This window comes from Marmota monax, unplaced genomic scaffold (genome assembly GCF_021218885.2).
Source record: "Marmota monax isolate L192 unplaced genomic scaffold, Marmota_monax_Labrador192_F-V1.1 WCK01_AAM20220418_F8-fsc00002, whole genome shotgun sequence".
NCBI lineage: Eukaryota > Metazoa > Chordata > Mammalia > Rodentia > Sciuridae > Marmota > Marmota monax.
The window spans coordinates 40236282-40254361 of record NW_026693571.1 but is presented as its reverse complement, the minus strand read 5'-3'; the positions used below and the strand labels follow the sequence as shown (position 1 = coordinate 40254361).

The following is an 18080-nucleotide window of genomic DNA, read 5'->3' as shown; positions in this document are numbered from 1 at the left end:
TTCCTAATTTGTGCCTTTTTGCACAAGGTCAGTAAATCATACCATGAATTCTTGGTCCAGAAAGTGTTAACTTTAATGAATATCTCAGTTACATGGTTATGTATGTGATAATAAAATATTACTCTGTTTAGATGTGCAGGAATTTAATTAAAATAATCTCTTAAAATATTCATTACATTTAGCCCCTGAGGCTTAGAACAACAGAAGAAAATGCATTTCTTTTTCCATTTACTGTTTTTAAATAAACCATTCCTGTAGAGTGAAATAGCAATCTATTTTCAAGCAAATCAGATTGGATTTCTGTTTTATGTAGCCTGTTTTTATATTTAATTAAAAACTACATAGTATATGATGTGCAATAATTGCTATATCGAAAGCATACTTTCGGAAATTCATTTTTAAAATTCAAGTTCTGTATTTCCCAAATTACATAGATTTTTTATATGGCAACATATAAATGTCAGCTTTCTCTCCTGTTAACTAATTGTGATCTAGCATGCTAGAAAATATTTTATAAGGAAAATACTTATATGAAGGTTTTTCAGTTACAGTAAGGAAAAAAATCTCTGGAGAATATGTATTTAGTGAACATATATTCACTAAACATGTACAGCATGAAAACCTATAAGTTTTGATAGTAAAATAAAAAAGTATTCATAAATAATCAAAACTTCTGCAGGAATGGCTAATACAAAATAAAATTTTACTTGTATTCCATGAGCTAATAAAATTGTACCTGTGAGCTTTGACAAATTAGTAGTCTTGACCAAATGACAATCCCCAAACATATAAGTAAAAGTCATCCTTATTTTGATGTTTTAAAGATGTTATCTTTAAAAATTCAAAATAGATTTATAAATAAAATATTTTTATCTCATAACTTTTATCTCAATTATCTCAGGTTATAAAAGAATAGACAACAAACAGTACATTATTTGACGAAACTATCTTAAAAACAATAGGAATCCAGTGGTCTTTTCTAAGAATGCTGAAGAGACAATAAGAACATCAAATATTTCCTTTGTTGATACTGGTCATGCATGAGGAGAGGGAGATATTATATAATCAAATGGAATACAGAAATGTCTAAGAGAATTGCAATCATTAGAAAGAAAAAATAAAAAAGCTCTTTTACTCTTCAAATTTCTTCATTATTTTGTCATCTCGAGCTTAAATAAAAACTAGTACCATTTCATTTAAAGAGCAAACTGGAAATAGTTATGAATAATACACACAAGCAAAAGACAACAGTTGTTTGAACTCAGTTAATGAAATAAAATTCTCCTTAGGTAAGAGGCAGAAAGGCAGTGCACAGATGGCTATGTGCATGGCTTTGATAGTCATGTAGCTTAGATAGGTACTTCATCATTCTGCCTACCTATATTTATCTGTTAAAATTATTATCAAATATCAGCCAGGATGCAGTCGTGAATCACAGGCTGCGGCTCGTCTTCAGGGGAATGATACAATAAGAGTCTATTCATCAGTGCGGCAATCGGCACAAGTAATTAGTTCCCTAGACTGAGATCTCCTACAAAGCCTATTTCAGTCAGCACCACAAACATATGACGATGTAAAGCTAATGAAAGCTGCTAAAATTTGTTAACCTTTTATGCCATCAATCCTTCTAATACTCTATGCTGCAGTATTATGCAAAGGTGGTAAATTATTAATTTGTCATTCATCTATCCTTCTGCATTTTAAGTCAAATTAAATGATGTCATTCTTCTTGATAACAATTAAAATTATAAGAGATGTTAAGCTGAGACGATAAAATTATTACTAAATTAGGCAACAATAGACTGTACTATACTGCATGATAGTGAAGTCAAACCCAATGACTACTAAAGCATTTGTACAATAATGTTTTATCACACAACAGAGAGGTCAGAGAAATTATAAAACCATTCACAAATTATCAACTAGCTCAAAAATAATATCCATAATAAGCAATTTAGGAAGAAAAAGAACTTAGCACTTATTTTTATAGTCTTTGATACTAACAAAAAATGGCCAAAATGGTGACAAAAATTCAGTTATTAGGAACTGAGAATTTAATCACATAGTAAAAAGTTTTCAAAGATGTTTCATTTATGCTAACTACATATCTTTATGCCATCAAATATAAATGTTCTACCAAAAGTTTTAAATATACTCAGATGTAATCCAGATAAAGAACTTTAAACCTAAGCATCACAATATTTACAATCTCCTGAAGCTATATCTCTTCAAGACCATCTTCAAAACACAATCCTGTTATAACAAAGGTAATCTGAAGACAAAGCTATTATCACATTTTCAGATCTCATACTTATAAAGGATTATAAAAATCACATAAGGATGCCAACAATTTCAATGCCTTTTTTTTTTTGTCTCCATATAAAGCACTGTTCCAGGTGATACTGAATACAAACCCTTCAAGGAACTTACTTCTAATCAAGCAACTATTAGTCTCATTTGAGAAAACAGCATTTTTCATCCTGTTTCTGATTGTGAGAGTAAAATTATATGTTCTTTGAAGAAAAAGTAACATTCACTCTTTTCAGATGGGAGTAATTACTAGCATATTTAAAGTTGTTTATATAGCAACAGACATGGGCTTAAAAATCCAAGGTTTTGTCTTCCTACTTCTGTTCCCTCCAACATTCATGCTTAATATAAAGCTTTATAAATAAAAACAGGGTGCACGTTGTCATTTTAGAGTAGCATTATAAAGGGGAATGTGTAGGGTTTTTTATGACTTCATTTTATTAATTATTTTTTTAATGTGGTGCTGAGGATCAAACCCAGTGCTTCACACATGAGGCAAGAGCTCTACCACTGAGCCACCACCCCATCCCAATTCATAGGTTTAGATCATCAAATAATTACAATTTTGATCATCCATTTTAAGATTTCACTATCATTTAAGAAATGATGTTCCCTACTACCCACCCCAGATGCCCCTTCAAGGAGAAATAGGATACAAAATGGGTGAATTTATAATACAGAGACAATTCTCTTCACATAAGTCTGTGAATTACTTAAACAGGTTAAATGTTTTTGTAGCTGTCACCATGGAATAATCAGCAAAACTAAAAAGAACTCAAGTGTTCAGAAACAGATTGCTGAACAAATGTAAGCATGGATGACAGAAGTTACTCATTCTCAGGTCATATCTAGGTCACTACATACACATACCATCTATACCCATCCAAAAGAATGATGCAAGCTCTTCAGGACACTACTTGCATAACCGCCCCCCCATCTCCATTCCCACAAGTATTTCAGTCTGGGTCCCAAAAGATCTTCATTTATTTACTTTTAACCTCAAAGGCAGGGAAACAAAGGTGCTGTATTTACAACCTTCTTGGGGCACAATCTCCAAGTACTAAATGTCTTTGACAACAAGGACTTGTGTGTCTTTGAAAAGCTGTAGATGGCATAGTCTGATTTTTCTTTCATATATATAAAATATACTGTGATCTCATTTCAATGCTTCAGGTTAAAATTACAATGCAGATTTAATAAACTGTTCTAAGTATAAAACACCTAATTATCTTACTACTCTTTAAAAAACCTTCACATTTATGTGACTGTATAAATACATCTTTACACATCACTACAATCTACACAAATGAATAAAACAATGCCATTTTAATATACAAAATAGATATTCTTTGTTCTACAAGAACAGAATTGGAAAGATTATTGAAATCTTAGATGGAAATATAACTCAAGCATCAACAAATAGGCTATTTATTCCCTTTTATAGGCCCACTATAGTTAGTGATTTGGTCAGGTAAAACACATGAAAAAGAATGAGCCAGGCTGGGCAAGGTAGTACACACATGTAATCCCAGCAACTGCGGAGGCTGAGGCAGTAGTATCACAAGTTCAAGAGCAGCCTCAGCAACTTATTTATCAAGGCCCTAAAAACATAGGAAGACCCTTTCTCAAAATAAAAAATAAAAAGGGGAGGGGCTATTGCTCAGTGGTAAAGCCCATTTAGATTCAATACCCCAAACCCCCTCCCTATAAAAAAGAATGAGCTTAATGAGAATCAAGTTGAAAAGATACAAGTATTAAAGCATCAAAAACTAAGGTGAGATGTACATTCTTGCCGCAGTCTTTCTCTACTAATTGTTTGAAACAAGTATATGCAATCTGATTATTATTTTCACATGTAAACTATGAGATTTTAAAGTTTACTTTTTTTTTTTAGAAAGATAATGGGAAGCCAGCTAGACAATTAGTAGAGTAAGTACATATGGATCAATATTGTAACAGAATCCTAAAATATTTCTAATAAATTATTATTGACTACCTGAGCCAGTTGCTAGGGTTACAATTATTAAGATGCTATTCCTGATCTCAAGAAGATAGGTTTGAGAATAAGTGATATGTCACAAAAGTATGTGTGATAGAATATAGCTCCATTACATAGCTATTAGCTACACTTCTCAGAGGGCACCATTCACAGAAAAACTTTGTAAATGGCTCACTCTGCATTATTATTTGCCACAACCCAAGTGTTCTGAGAACATCTTATTTTCCTCTCCTCGTAATATATCAGGATCCTTTCTTTCTCTCCCAAAGTTAAATCTAAGCATAGGAATTAGGATATAGAACAAAGCCCTTCAGAAACAACCAATAGCATTTGCACTGTTATAGAAAAAGATGGTCAGATGAGGCAGAAATCTGGTTGTCAAACAGGCAAGGGCTGGTGATGTGGCTCAAGCGGTAACGCGCTCGCCTGGCATGCGCGGGGCGCTGGGTTCAATCCTCAGCACCACATAAAATAAAGATGTTGTGTCCACCAAAAACTGAAAAATAAATATTAAAAAATTCTCTCTCTCTTTTTTAAAAAATAAAACAGTCAAAATTCAGTAAACACTTGAAAGTATTCAAGTACATAAGAGAAACATTAATATTTATTTGATTAAGTTTATGTTGTATTAAGTCATTGAGCTAATAATACATTATTAAGGTAGATTGTTTTCTGGATATTGTTTTATTAAAATAGAATAGTTTCCAGAATGTTAAGTATGTGTCTGTCATCTCACTGAGTTTAGAGTTATTTTAATGTAAACTAGATCTGTGTCAACAAAAGACTGCTGTTTTTAAAAAGAAAAACTGTGACAATGCAATCATATTAGAAAAATTTCCCATTTTCCATCTTACCCACTTTCCTGTGACACTACCTGATAAATCTTGATGACCTTAACAGAAGTCAGTAATAAATTCTTCTAGCTAGAGCAGAGTTCTAAATCCCAGAAAAATTTGGCATGTCATATTTGTTCTTAAATTTTTATATTACCAGTATTTTTTAACTCGTGTATCTGGCAGGCTTCTGTTTCCATATTTGTAGATTAAAAATTCATGGCAGACATTAGCTACAACTTAAATAAATGGTATCCCCTTAAAAGCAGCAAACATTTTCCGTGCACTGTCAGCTCGAAGATAAAAGCGCTCAAGTTCTGGATGGGTTTCACTTTCTGTATAAATCTTGATGAAATAATGTTCAGGTACTATAGGGTATCATGCAATGAGAGCGAATGCTTTATCTCACAAACTGAAATCTATGCTGCCTTCATGCAGATAGATAGCAAACATATTAACTAAAATCTCTTTTAACCAAGTACCAACTATAAGTCAAGAGCAGGTGATCTCTCCGCTCTGTGCTGCCTTAATGGAAAGGACAAAGAAAAACAAAAAGCCTTCAACTGTGTGGCTCAGCAGAGGAGATATTTTCTAAAGCAAAGTCCTTCCTTTATTGAAGATTGACATGGAAATTGTGCATGACCTTGAGACACTGGCATAGTATAGATTCTATTTAATTATGTAAAATTATGTTTCATGTAGTGAGCAATTTCTGCATGGTACCAATTCAGTGTATCTGTCTACGTATCTTTTAAAGCCACCTAGATGCCCACTTTATGTTAATTATTACTTAGAGGACATTTTATAAAAATAATTTTGCAACCCAGTGAATTATTCAAGAAATGGTCCTCACCCTTCCTGGCTACTTTGAACCATTTCTTTATTAGCTTAGCTTTTTGGCCAGAGAGAAAGTAAAGTTGGGAAAAAAAATCAAAATCTCATGTTAATTACACTATCAAATAAAACTCTACATACAACTAGAAAAAAAATTAAACAAATGATGTTATTGGAATGAAAATTAGGAAATGTTAAACATATACATAACATAACATTCATTGCTTTAGCCTACTCTGTGCTAGACCTTGCTCTTTTATACATATTATTACAAGGCCTCAACAACCATGCCATAATTAAATACTGTTATCATTTTAAAGATGGAGAAATTAAGTCTTGCCCATTGAAATAAATAATAAGAGGCTATTGACTTTTAAGGCAATGAGCTTTTCACTACATGGCATTTCCTTTACAATGTCTTATTGGCTATGATCAAAGTGCTAATTAACCCTGCCTGTGAGGATTGAGGATTTCATTAAGGTTTCAATGAGTATCTATTTTGTAAGTTCCATGAGGACATGGGTTTGTATCTAATTCATTGACCATGCACAGTAACTGTTATAAAACAGTCACTTAATAAATAATTGATTAAAGAAAGAATAGATGACTTTAGAACAGAAACTTAGATGGTGAATGGAAGTCTGATGGACAAAATGAAAAAGTTATTACAAACCAAAAAAAAAAAAATAGCCTGGATAAAGGCATGGTGACATAAAAAGACACTTTTACCTAAAGAAGTTCAAGTGAGAAATACTACATCAAGGCAGTCTTAGAACGGCAAGATCTAAGTCAGGAAACATGTTTCGATGCAGTTTTCAAAAGACCTTGTAAAGAGAATTAAAGTAGCTACCTTTACATCTTCAGAATAGACAAAACTAGGCTTTCACAAACAGGGGATTAATATGACCCACCCTGGGTGTTACATGGCAGCAATGTAAAAGAGGCTGGCGTTGAGTTAATGGGGATGGAGCCTAGAGGCACAATATCTAAGAGATCTGAAGTTGGCTAGATAAGACTTCTTGAGACATTCAATAAGGGAGGAAAAGGAGATCGAGAATAAAACTGAGGGCTGTGACAATGGGAAATGAAACAATAAAGATGCTATTTAACTCAAATGAATGCGGGTTAAGCAGGTATAGTTGGAAAGAATAACCATGGGAACATGGGTTAATAATATAATATTATACTAATATCTAATAATATCTAATAATATAATTATTATTAATAATAATATCTCAGCAAGTTCTTCTAATAGGTAAGCAATGTAACTCCGAACTGGAAAGAGAAACCATCAGTACAGATTCAAATTTGATCAGCCCTGGGAGTCAGTGAATTAAGAAATTCATATAACAAAAAATTAATGAGTGTTTGTTATAAGTCTGGTATTGCACTACACTCCAGAGGAATGGATATTTAAAGGAAAGGAGAAAGGCGAGGATAAAATCAGGGAAATGCCAATACTTTAAAAATTGCAGAAAAGGCAAGGAGAAGTAAAAGAAACAAGGAAGTAACTATCCCTTATAGTCCTTAAGATAACAGGAGACTCACACCCCATGTTGTCAACCAAGGCAAATGAAAGGATTTTTCAAAGTAGAGTCGCACCAATATTTAATTGTGCTTGAATATATACAGAAGGATTTGTCCAGGCATTTTTAATATATGAATGTAAAATTTTACATATTACTGGGGTCTTCACTAGCCCTTGTTCTTTTAAGTCTTTTTGATAACACCCATTCAAACTGGGGTGAGGTGACATGTGATGTTTTGATGCATGTAAACATTGTGTAATGTTTAAATCCTGTTAAAACATACCAATTTCATTGAACAGTGATAATTTCTTTATACTGAAAATCTTCAAAATTCTTTCTTCTTTTTGAAATATACAGTGTGTTGTTATCTATAGTCACCCTATTGCGCACTACTAGCACACCAGCTTCTTACTGCTATCTAACTGTAATGTAGTAGCCATTGATTAATATTTCCACTTTCCTCCCTTCTATTTTCTTAAGTCTCTGGTAACCATCAATCTACTCTCAACTTTTTAGATTATACACCAGTACCATCATACAGCAGTTATGTGCTGTGCCTGGCTCATTTCAGTTAATATCATGATTTCTAGTTCCATCCATGTTGCTGCAAATGACAAGGATTTTCTCCTTTTTATGGCTGAATAGTATTCCAATATGTATATGCATAACATTTTTTAATCCATTCATCAGTGTGGATATAGACTTCTTGTCTATTGTGAACATTAATGCAATCAATGTATGAGCGGGTGTCTCTTTGATGTACTGATTTCATTTCCTTTGGATAAATAGTACTGAGATTGGTGGATTATATGGTACGTCTCTTCAATTTTATGAAGGAACCTCCATACAGTTTTTTATAATGGCTGTACTAATATATTACATTCCCACCAATATTATGCAGGTGTTCCTTTTTCTCCACATCTTCACTAGCCCTTTTTCTCTTTACTCTTTTTGATAAAAACCATTCATACTGGGGTGAAGTGACAATTCATTGTGGTTTTGATTTGAATTTCCCTGATGATTAATAATGTTGAATGTTTTTTCCATACTTATTAGCCATTTATTTATATGTTTTCTTTTGACAAATGTCTATTTAAATCATCACCTATTTTTAAATCAGGTTACTTTTTGCCAATGTGTTTTTGGAGATCCTTATATGTGCTAGTTATTAAGCCCTTGTAAGATATATAGTTTGTAAATATTTTCTCCCATACTGCAAGCTGTCTTTTCACTCTGGTGATTTGTTTCCTTTGTTCAGTAGAAACTTTTTAGTTTAATATAACCCTATATGTCCAATTTTGCTTTTGTTTCCTGTGCTTTTGGGTCTTGTCCAAAAAATCCTAGCCTGTTACAATATTATAAAGCATTTCCCTTGCATTTTCAGGTAGTGGTTTCATAGTTTCAGGACTTACTTTTAAATCTTTAAATCCATTTTGAGTTAATTTGTGTAACTATTTAGATATAGGGAATCTAGTTTCACTGTTCTGCATGTGGATATCCAAGTTTCTCAGCACCATTTATTGAAGAGGTTGTTCTTTCTCCAATGTGTGTTTTTAGCATCTTGGTCAAAATCAGTTTGACTTATAAATATGTGGGTTTACTTCTAGGCTCTCTTCTCTTCCACTGTTCTATGTGTCTGTTTGCCAATATGTTGCTGTTTGACTACTAGAGGTTTGTAGTATATTTTGAAGTCAGGTAGTACAATACCACCTGCTTTGTTCTTTTTGCTCAAGATAGCTTTGACTACCTGTAGTCTTGTGGTTCTGTGCAAATTTTAGGATTGCTTTTTCTAGTTCTACAAAGAATGGCACTGGTATTTGGTATGGATTGCACTGAATCTGTATGTCACTTTGGTGGAACAAATATTTTATTCATATTGATTCTTCCAATCCATGGACAGTGGATGTCTTTCTATTTTGTGAGGTCCTTTTCCATTTCTTTCATCAATACTTGATAATTTTCACTGTAAGCTTTATGAGACATTGATTCATCAGGAAACCAAATTTATTCTGCTTCCCAAGCTATTCATATTGATGATAATTAATCAAAATATCTGGTTTGTGAGGCAGGGTAAATTTTGTTTTCCAATAGATAAACTGATATATCTGTTTAATCAATCTACCTAATTCCCTATTTAGTCCCTAACTTCTACCAAAACATGCCTAGAATAAAAGAATGCAGGCTTATGCTACTGTTGAAAACTTTCATGAGTCTTCAAACTACAGAATCACTCACCAAGAAAAATGTTCACACAAAGAATGATCTGAAGTCTTAGGCAGATAGGACCTCACTCTTTTGAGAAGTATATTACACTGTGCTCTGGGAAGGGAGATGGGAACTAAAATTTACTGATGGTTCATAATGTATCAGGCACATTACTAAGTATTTTACATGTAATCTCTTTTGATTCTGACGACAACCCTATAAATTAGGGCAATAACTCCTACTTTACTGGTGAACAATTGAGGCTCAAAAGTCAAGTGATTTAACTACTAATAAACAGACCTGGACTCAACCATCTAACACTTTCTATTACCCAAACTGTTTAAGTCTACATTGGCTCATTCATTATGACAGTTTATTGTATTGCTGTGAATTTAAAGTTCTCTTTTGTAAAGTGACAGGTTTGAATGTAAACAAGAAAATTCTTTATAAATTATATGAAAAGCTCTCAGTACACATTGTTTCAAAGAATAATTATAAAATTGATATTTTCCCACTGTTACCAGTACTCAAAGTTGAAACAGCAAAGCTATTAGACTGGGGAGAAAAAGTTACAAGTCTCTATTGTTTTTAATAGATAAATAAAATCAAAGTAAATACTACCTAACTGTGTCATGCAGGTCAGCATTGGTATCTGAATAGCCTGCAAGCTATTACCATTCATTGACTATTTCTAGTAAACTCATTGCTTGCTCCAAATAAGAAAGACATGGATGCTTTATAAGCGCACTAATGAACCAGTCTCATATGGAAGCATCACTGCTGTGATATTTGAACCTTCTTTTCTCCTAAACTCAGGCCCTATCCCACACATGTTTTCTTAAGATACTTTACAAGTAATAGGGAAAGAAGGAAAAGCAAAGTGTCATCCTCCATAACATAACATTTTTATCTTTGAATAAATTATTTAAGGGGATAGAGTTGTAGCTCAGTGGTAGAGTGCTTGCCTGGCATGTGTCAGTGTATCAGGCACTGGGCTTGATTCTCAGCACCACATATAAATAAATAAAGTTCCATCGACAACTAAAAAAAAAAGAAATATAAAAATAAATTAAATAAATATAAATAAATAAATAATTTGAAGGCTTATATGGAGTAACAACCCAGCACAATACAATACTCCCTTCTTTTAATCCAAAACTCTCAGGAAAATACTGAGAGCAAATAACTGATTCTCAGTAGCATAAAAGACACATGCATATACATTGTGCTTTGGAACATTAGCAAAAAGGATGTACTCTTTATCCACAGGGGGAAACAGACTTACTATGTTTCACTTCCAGTGTTTTAAGACAGTTGGAAACCAGTCCTCTGAATAGTTGCTGTCATCTCCTAGAAACTTTCTAGTACTTTCCATTTTGAAGCAATTATTCACATTCTGCAGTGATTTCTTTTACTCCCTCTCTTTGCCACATTTTTTCTGGTTCTCAATTACCAATCCTGCTTTGGCTTACTCATCTACAAATATTTTCTGAGTACCCACTGCTATCTGAAAAGCTCTGGTTAAGGTGCTATGAGATATACTCACATGAGGACAATATATATATATATGGTCTTTAATCTTAAGGCACTTGAGATCTAATTAAAGGGATGAAATAAACAAATAACTATGATATAAAATTCAAGTTATAAAAAAATCAAAAACTGGGAATTATGGAAATTCAAAATAGGAGTGATCATGTGTGGAAGGGATCAGGAAATGCTTTATAGAGTAAAAGACTTTTGAGAAAGATCCTTAAGAGTGGGTCAAGTTTGAATTGCATACAGAAAGAAGACAACACTGTAACTTTTCACAGAGCATAAGTAAATGTGCAGAGATCAGAAAATTGGAGGTTTATTTAGTGTGTACACAAGAAAAAGAGATAAGAAAGATAGGTTCAGCCTATATTATAAAACACCAGGGATTAAAAACTAATGAGCTTACATTTCACTTGTTCACTTATTTATTTATATAATCAACAAGCACTTAATGATGATACAGAAAGACCTGTGTGCTAGGAACTAGAGATTCAGGGTTTTGGTATTAAAAAAGAGTCATTATTCTCAAAGACTTCACAAACCAAAAAAGAAATAAATAAAAAAGACAAATACAATATATCAAAAGGTGCCTTAGGAACACTAAAGAAAGGCACTGTCCAAAGTAAAGACAGGCTTCTTAGCCCACAAATTGACTCAAACTATTAAGAGATGTTAATTAGGATAACATAAAAAGGAAAAACGTTCTTTCTCAGGGAACAGCACTAGCAAAGTGAAAAAAGAAACAATTTGGTATAGGCTAAAGTTAAGTGTTTCCAGAATTTTTGGAGAGTGTAAACTAAGAAGTAGCTAAAGGAGAATGCAAAGGTGCAGACCATGAAAAATCATCTGAGGAGTCTGGCTCCTGGTTAAAACATATGTGGTTTTTATTTGTTTATTTGTTTGTTTTCAGGCCTGACCAAATGGTTTACCTGGCAGGTCTCTCAGGGGAAAGCTGCCCTCCCTGCACCAGTCAATTCTGTACATTCTCTGGAAAGAGCCAGAACCAAGATCTCAGGCCCCTGTGGCTACCCTGCTCTTTGCATATTTACCATCCTAAACTTGAAGACTTCATTGCTAGGTCTCTACCTGAGCCCCCAAGCTGAGGTCCTCTTCAGGCACCTCTGCCAAGTTTCCTTACTGGAAAAGGATGTAAAAACCTTAAAGACATTTTTTTCTCTTCTATGATTCAGTCTATTCCAAGACCATGCCATCCTCTTAAGCTCTCCCTCCTAACCTCAGAGTCCATAAAATGAGTCTTTCTTTTCAGGTTCCCTCAACAATAAAATGACCCCCAACATTTACACTAATCCAGACAGACCCTCTGCAGGTATGCCATTCTATAAGGGCAAATGTAATGAGGAGAGTGACGAGGAAGGGTATGGAAGGCGGAGAGGAACAAATGAAGGAGAAAGAAGAAGTAGGAGAGGAGGATCAAATTTACTTTTAAACATGTTTTATTTGAGTTGCTTATTATGGTTTGTATCTGGAATGTCCCCCAAGGCTCAAACATTGAAGGCTTGGTTCCCAATGTAGTAACATTCCGATGTAGGTTTTTTTGTGAAATGACTGAATCATGAAGGCTCTAACCTCATCAGTAAATTAAGAAAGTGATGGATTCGTAATTTGATGGAATTATTGGGAGGTTGCAGCCATTTATATTCTCTGTTGGATTTAGTACATTATGAACATTTGAGGGAACACATGGATACAAATAGTTCTCTGAAATGACATTGTATACATGCCCACAACTTCATAATCTAAACAGATTCTACTAGATCTTGACACATCAGAATACCCTTGATAATAAACATCATTTGAAAAGACAAAAAGTCAAAATGCAGGACGACTTCTTCTTTTTAATTTTTTTAGTTGTATATTGACTCCATGCCTTTATTTGTTTTCATGTGGTGCTAGGATCGAACCCAGTGCCTCACACTTGCAAGGCAAGTGCTCTACCACAAAGCTACAACTCCAGCCCCCAAAATGCAGGACTTCTAAGAGATCATTCATGTTCACTTCATTAATCTGCAGACATAAGGAAGTTAGCATATTTTATTAATAAGACTGTCAACTAGAACTTATACTTCAAATATTGACACTGAAGTATCAATCAGTATTCAAATTTCAATAGGAAGAACAAGATTAAGACAAAATGGTTCCTTAAAAAGATTCACTAACAGGAACTGAAATAGTTCTAACAAGCCTCATTATTATCTATCCTAGTTTTCTTTTCTTTCTATTTATTTATTTACTTTTTTGAGGTACTGTGGATTGAACTCAGGACCTCACATACCAGAGAAGTGCTCTAACACCAAGCTACATCCCCAGTAGAGACACATGATTTTTTGGTACTGCAGATTAAACCCAGGGATAACACGTAATAGGCAAACACTCTACCCCAGAGCTATATCCCTAGCCCGTATATACTAATTTCAACAACTAAAATATGGACTGTCTCCAAAAAACCTGCAATGAATAAAATACATTTAAATATTAAAACTCTTAATCTTATGTAATTCCAATATTAAAACAGACTGGCAAGAAAGGCTATGAATGGGATAAAAGTGGAGTTCTGGACACTTAAGTAACAAACAGTACTACCAATTCAGACAATTTCATGCCTATGTCAGAGCTTTCAAACATTCTAACTGGGTTACAGAGAAGCCATACAGGCTGCACATCCATTTTGTTCTAAAAGTTCTTTGATACAGCTTCTAAATCTCCTCTCATAACTATATTAAAATACTAACAAAATAAATGCACTGTTGGAAGATTCTGAGAGTTCCCATGTACCCGTATAATCAGCTTTTGCAAATTACTTAAAAGTTTGCTTTTCATTATTAGCTGCATTCACTGCTTTACATGTGCTGGGTGAGAGACATAGCATGGAAAACAAAACCTTACAGAGACCCTGTTCTCAGATCATTTACACTCTGTCTGTGTGAATCACTATATATCCCAAGAAAGATCTCAACAGAGAACCAAGTCATTCTTAGCAAATGAGGAGTATGCAGGGAAATAAAAATACAATTGAAATGTAGAAATCTTCCAAGGGATTAATAAAATTCCCTGAAACTTTCCATTAGGAAACAGAAATTCTAAACTTATTTGAGTTATGACTCTTTCCTTCCAATTTCTGTTTAAAAGGTGGCTTGCTTTTTTTTTTAAGCTAAAAGCTGTAAACCCCTAATTTTAAAAATAACTTATGTAAAAGAAATTGCATCTTTTCAATAACAGATTAGTTTTTTCAAAGATAAATAAGCTATGCTAGTTACGTTTATTTTGTTAATGTCTTATCCAATTCATTGGTTTTGGTGCAAAAACAGCATGTAAGCATCCTAGTCTGCCATATGATTTTCTTGGGTCATGGTAGTGTTAAAAATACTATTTATTTCAAAAATTCTCAGCAATTATATATTCCAAGTCAGGAGTTTAAATCAAAAGAAAATTAAATATCTCTTTAAAATCCACTAAAATGAAATAATCCCATTAGAGAGATTAATATCAAGAACAGCCATATATTTTCACATCCTAGAAAGTTAAACAGAACCATTCCTGAAATATATATCATATTTTAAAAGAGAAAGCATTATTTCTATGTTTTATAAAGTTATTATTAATCTAAGTTGGAAAAAATCACAGAGAGGTACATGATGTTTAAATACCTTATGGTTTCATTTTATACTTCTCATATCAGGTTGAAGTCTTAAAAGTAATTCAAAAGGAAAATGAAAGTATTTTACTCAGAAGATAGAGTCCATATGTTCTTCAATCTGGAAACCCATTGGGAAAAAGACTTGAGTTTTTAAAAACTAAATTTTGACAATTGGAAGCTGATGTGGCTTTTGTTTTTCTCTTCATGAAGATTGGAATCATTCTCAGGGAGAATGAAATAAACCTCTATCAAGTAAAACAAAGCTTAACACCTGCTAAACTCCAAATTACTTAGAAAAAATTTAGTGCGTTTTCACAAACTCACCATGAAGGTTTGTAACACTTTTAAAAGATTTGTATAAGTTTAACAAAAGAAAGCATATTTATATATTTGGGTCTGTTTGTATCTCACATTCTATACTTTTTTAATATTTATTTTTTAGTTGTAGGTGGACACCCAATCTTTATTTCATTTTTATGTGGTGCTGAGGATCAAATGCAGTGTCTCATGTGTGTCAGTCAAGCACGCTAATACTGAGCCACAACTCCAGCCCCATGTTCATACTTTTTAAACCTCTTATAATCAGTCTATTATAATACAAATTTATAGTTAATCTTATTGTTTCTCTTGATAAGATTATAAAAGTAACTACCTGTATATCTGTAACAGAAATTAGGCTCTAAAATTAAGGACAGAGTCTTTTTTTTTTTCCACTTTGTATGAATCCTAAGCATCTACCACATGGTCTAGCTGGCATCCAGTGTATACTTAATAAACAAAGTCCACAAAACAATAAACATGTATGTAATTTATTCTAGTCACTCTTTGTTAGATCTAAAGTTGATATATTCAAAATTAAAATGATTTTTCCCCTCACAGTTTAGACAGAAAATGGACTTTAGTTCTTAGAGGACCCATAATCTTACATAGTACATGTGACTGACTTGTGCTCAGACCTAGTTGAATTTAACTAAAAAAAATGTATTCCACATTTATTACATACAAGGCAGTTTGCCAAGATATACTGACACAGTTACATGTTTAGATTAAGAGCAGATATTTAAGGTTTTCAAGAATACCATGAGAGTTAAATAAAGATGTAACTGGGCTGGGGATATGGTTCAGTTGGCAGAGTGCTTGGCTAGCATGGGTAAAGCCCTGGGTTCTATCCCTACTACCGTTTGAATAAAAGAAGAAGAAGAACAAGGAGAAGAAGAAGGAAAAGGAGAAGGAGAAGGAGAAGAAGAAGAAGAAGAGGGTAGCTAATATAGAATATTTTTTAAAATGCTTCTTTTACTTTTTTTGGGGGGGGGGAGAAATCTCATTTTCTTCTTCAGATAAAGAAAAGTTCCCAATAGCAACCTTTTTGCTCTCCAATGTCTTTTCCTACTTTGGGAGAAATAGAGTGGAACAAAAGATAAAGAAGGCAAAGGATTTTTATTTTAAGAAACTATTAGAGCTAATAAATGAATTCAGCAAAGTGGCAGGATATAAAATCAACACGCATAAATCAAAGGCATTCCTGTATATCAGCGACAAATCCTCTGAAATGGAAATGAGGACAACCACTCCATTCACAATATCTTCAAAAAAAATAAAATACTTGGGAATCAACCTAACAAAAGAGGTGAAACACTTATACAATGAAAACTACAGAACCCTAAAGAGAGAAATAGAAGAAGATCTTAGAAGATGGAAAAATATACCCTGTTCATGGATAGGCAGAACTAACATCATCAAAATGGCGATATTACCAAAAGTTCTCTATAGGTTTAATGCAATGCCAATCAAAATCCCAACGGCATTTCTTGTAGAAATAGAGAAAGCAATCATGAAATTCATATGGAAAAACAAAAGACCCAGAATAGCAAAAACAATGCTAAGCAGGAAGTGTGAATCAGGCGGTATAGCGATACCAGACTTCAAACTATACTACAGAGCAATAGTAACAAAAACAGCATGGTACTGGTACCAAAACAGGCGGGTGGACCAATGGTACAGAATAGAGGACACAGAAACCAATCCACAAAACTACAACTACCTTATATTTGATAAAGGGGCTAAAAGCATGCAATGGAGGAAGGATAGCATCTTCAACAAATGGTGCTGGGAAAACTGGAAATCCATATGCAACAAAATGAAACTGAATCCCTTTCTCTCGCCATGCACAAAAGTGAATTCAAAATGGATCAAGGAGCTTGATATCAAATCAGAGACACGCCGTCTGATAGAAGAAAAAGTTGGCTACGATCTACATACTGTGGGGTCGGGCTCCAAATTCCTCAATAGGACACCCATAGCACAAAAGTTAATAACTAGAATCAACAAATGGGACTTACTCAAACTAAAAAGTTTTTTCTCAGCAAAAGATACAATAAGAGAGGTAAATAGAGAGCCTACATCCTGGGAACAAATCTTTACTCCTCACACTTCAGATAGAGCCCTAATATCCAGAGTATACAAAGAACTCAAAAAATTAGACAATAAGAGAACAAACAACCCAATCAACAAATGGGCCAAGGACCTGAACAGACACTTCTCAGAGGAGGACATACAATCAATCAACAAGTACATGAAAAAATGCTCACCATCTCTAGCAGTCAGAGAAATGCAAATCAAAACCACCCTAAGATACCATCTCACTCCAGTTAGATTGGCAGCCATTATGAAGTCAAACAACAACAAGTGCTGGCGAGGATGTGGGGAAAAGGGTACTCTTGTACATTGCTGGTGGGACTGCAAATTGGTGCAGCCAATTTGGAAAGCAGTATGGAGATTTCTTGGAAAGCTGGGAATGGAGCCACCATTTGACCCAGCTATTCCCCTTCTCGGTCTATTCCCTAAAGACCTAAAAAGAGCATGCTACAGGGACACTGCTACATCCATGTTCATAGCAGCACAATTCACAATAGCTAGACTGTGGAACCAACCTAGATGCCCTTCAATGGATGAATGGATAAAAAAAATGTGGCATTTATACACAATGGAGTATTACTCTGCATTAAAAAATGACAAAATCATAGAATTTACAGGGAAATGGATGGCATTAGAGCAGATTATGCTAAGTGAAGCTAGCCAATCCCTAGGAAACAAATGCCAAATGTCTTCTTTGATATAAGGAGAGTAACTAAGAACAGAGTAGGGTCGAAGAGCAGGAGAAGAAGATTAACATTAAACAG

General features: G+C 33.8%; 1 protein-coding gene across 5 annotated transcripts in view; it reads right to left on the bottom strand.

Annotated features, from left to right (window-relative positions):
- The window catches only part of Lrba (LPS responsive beige-like anchor protein), a 728436-nt gene that overhangs the window by 294484 nt on the left and 415872 nt on the right, over window positions 1-18080 (bottom strand). The gene's annotated exons all lie outside the window — the stretch shown is intronic.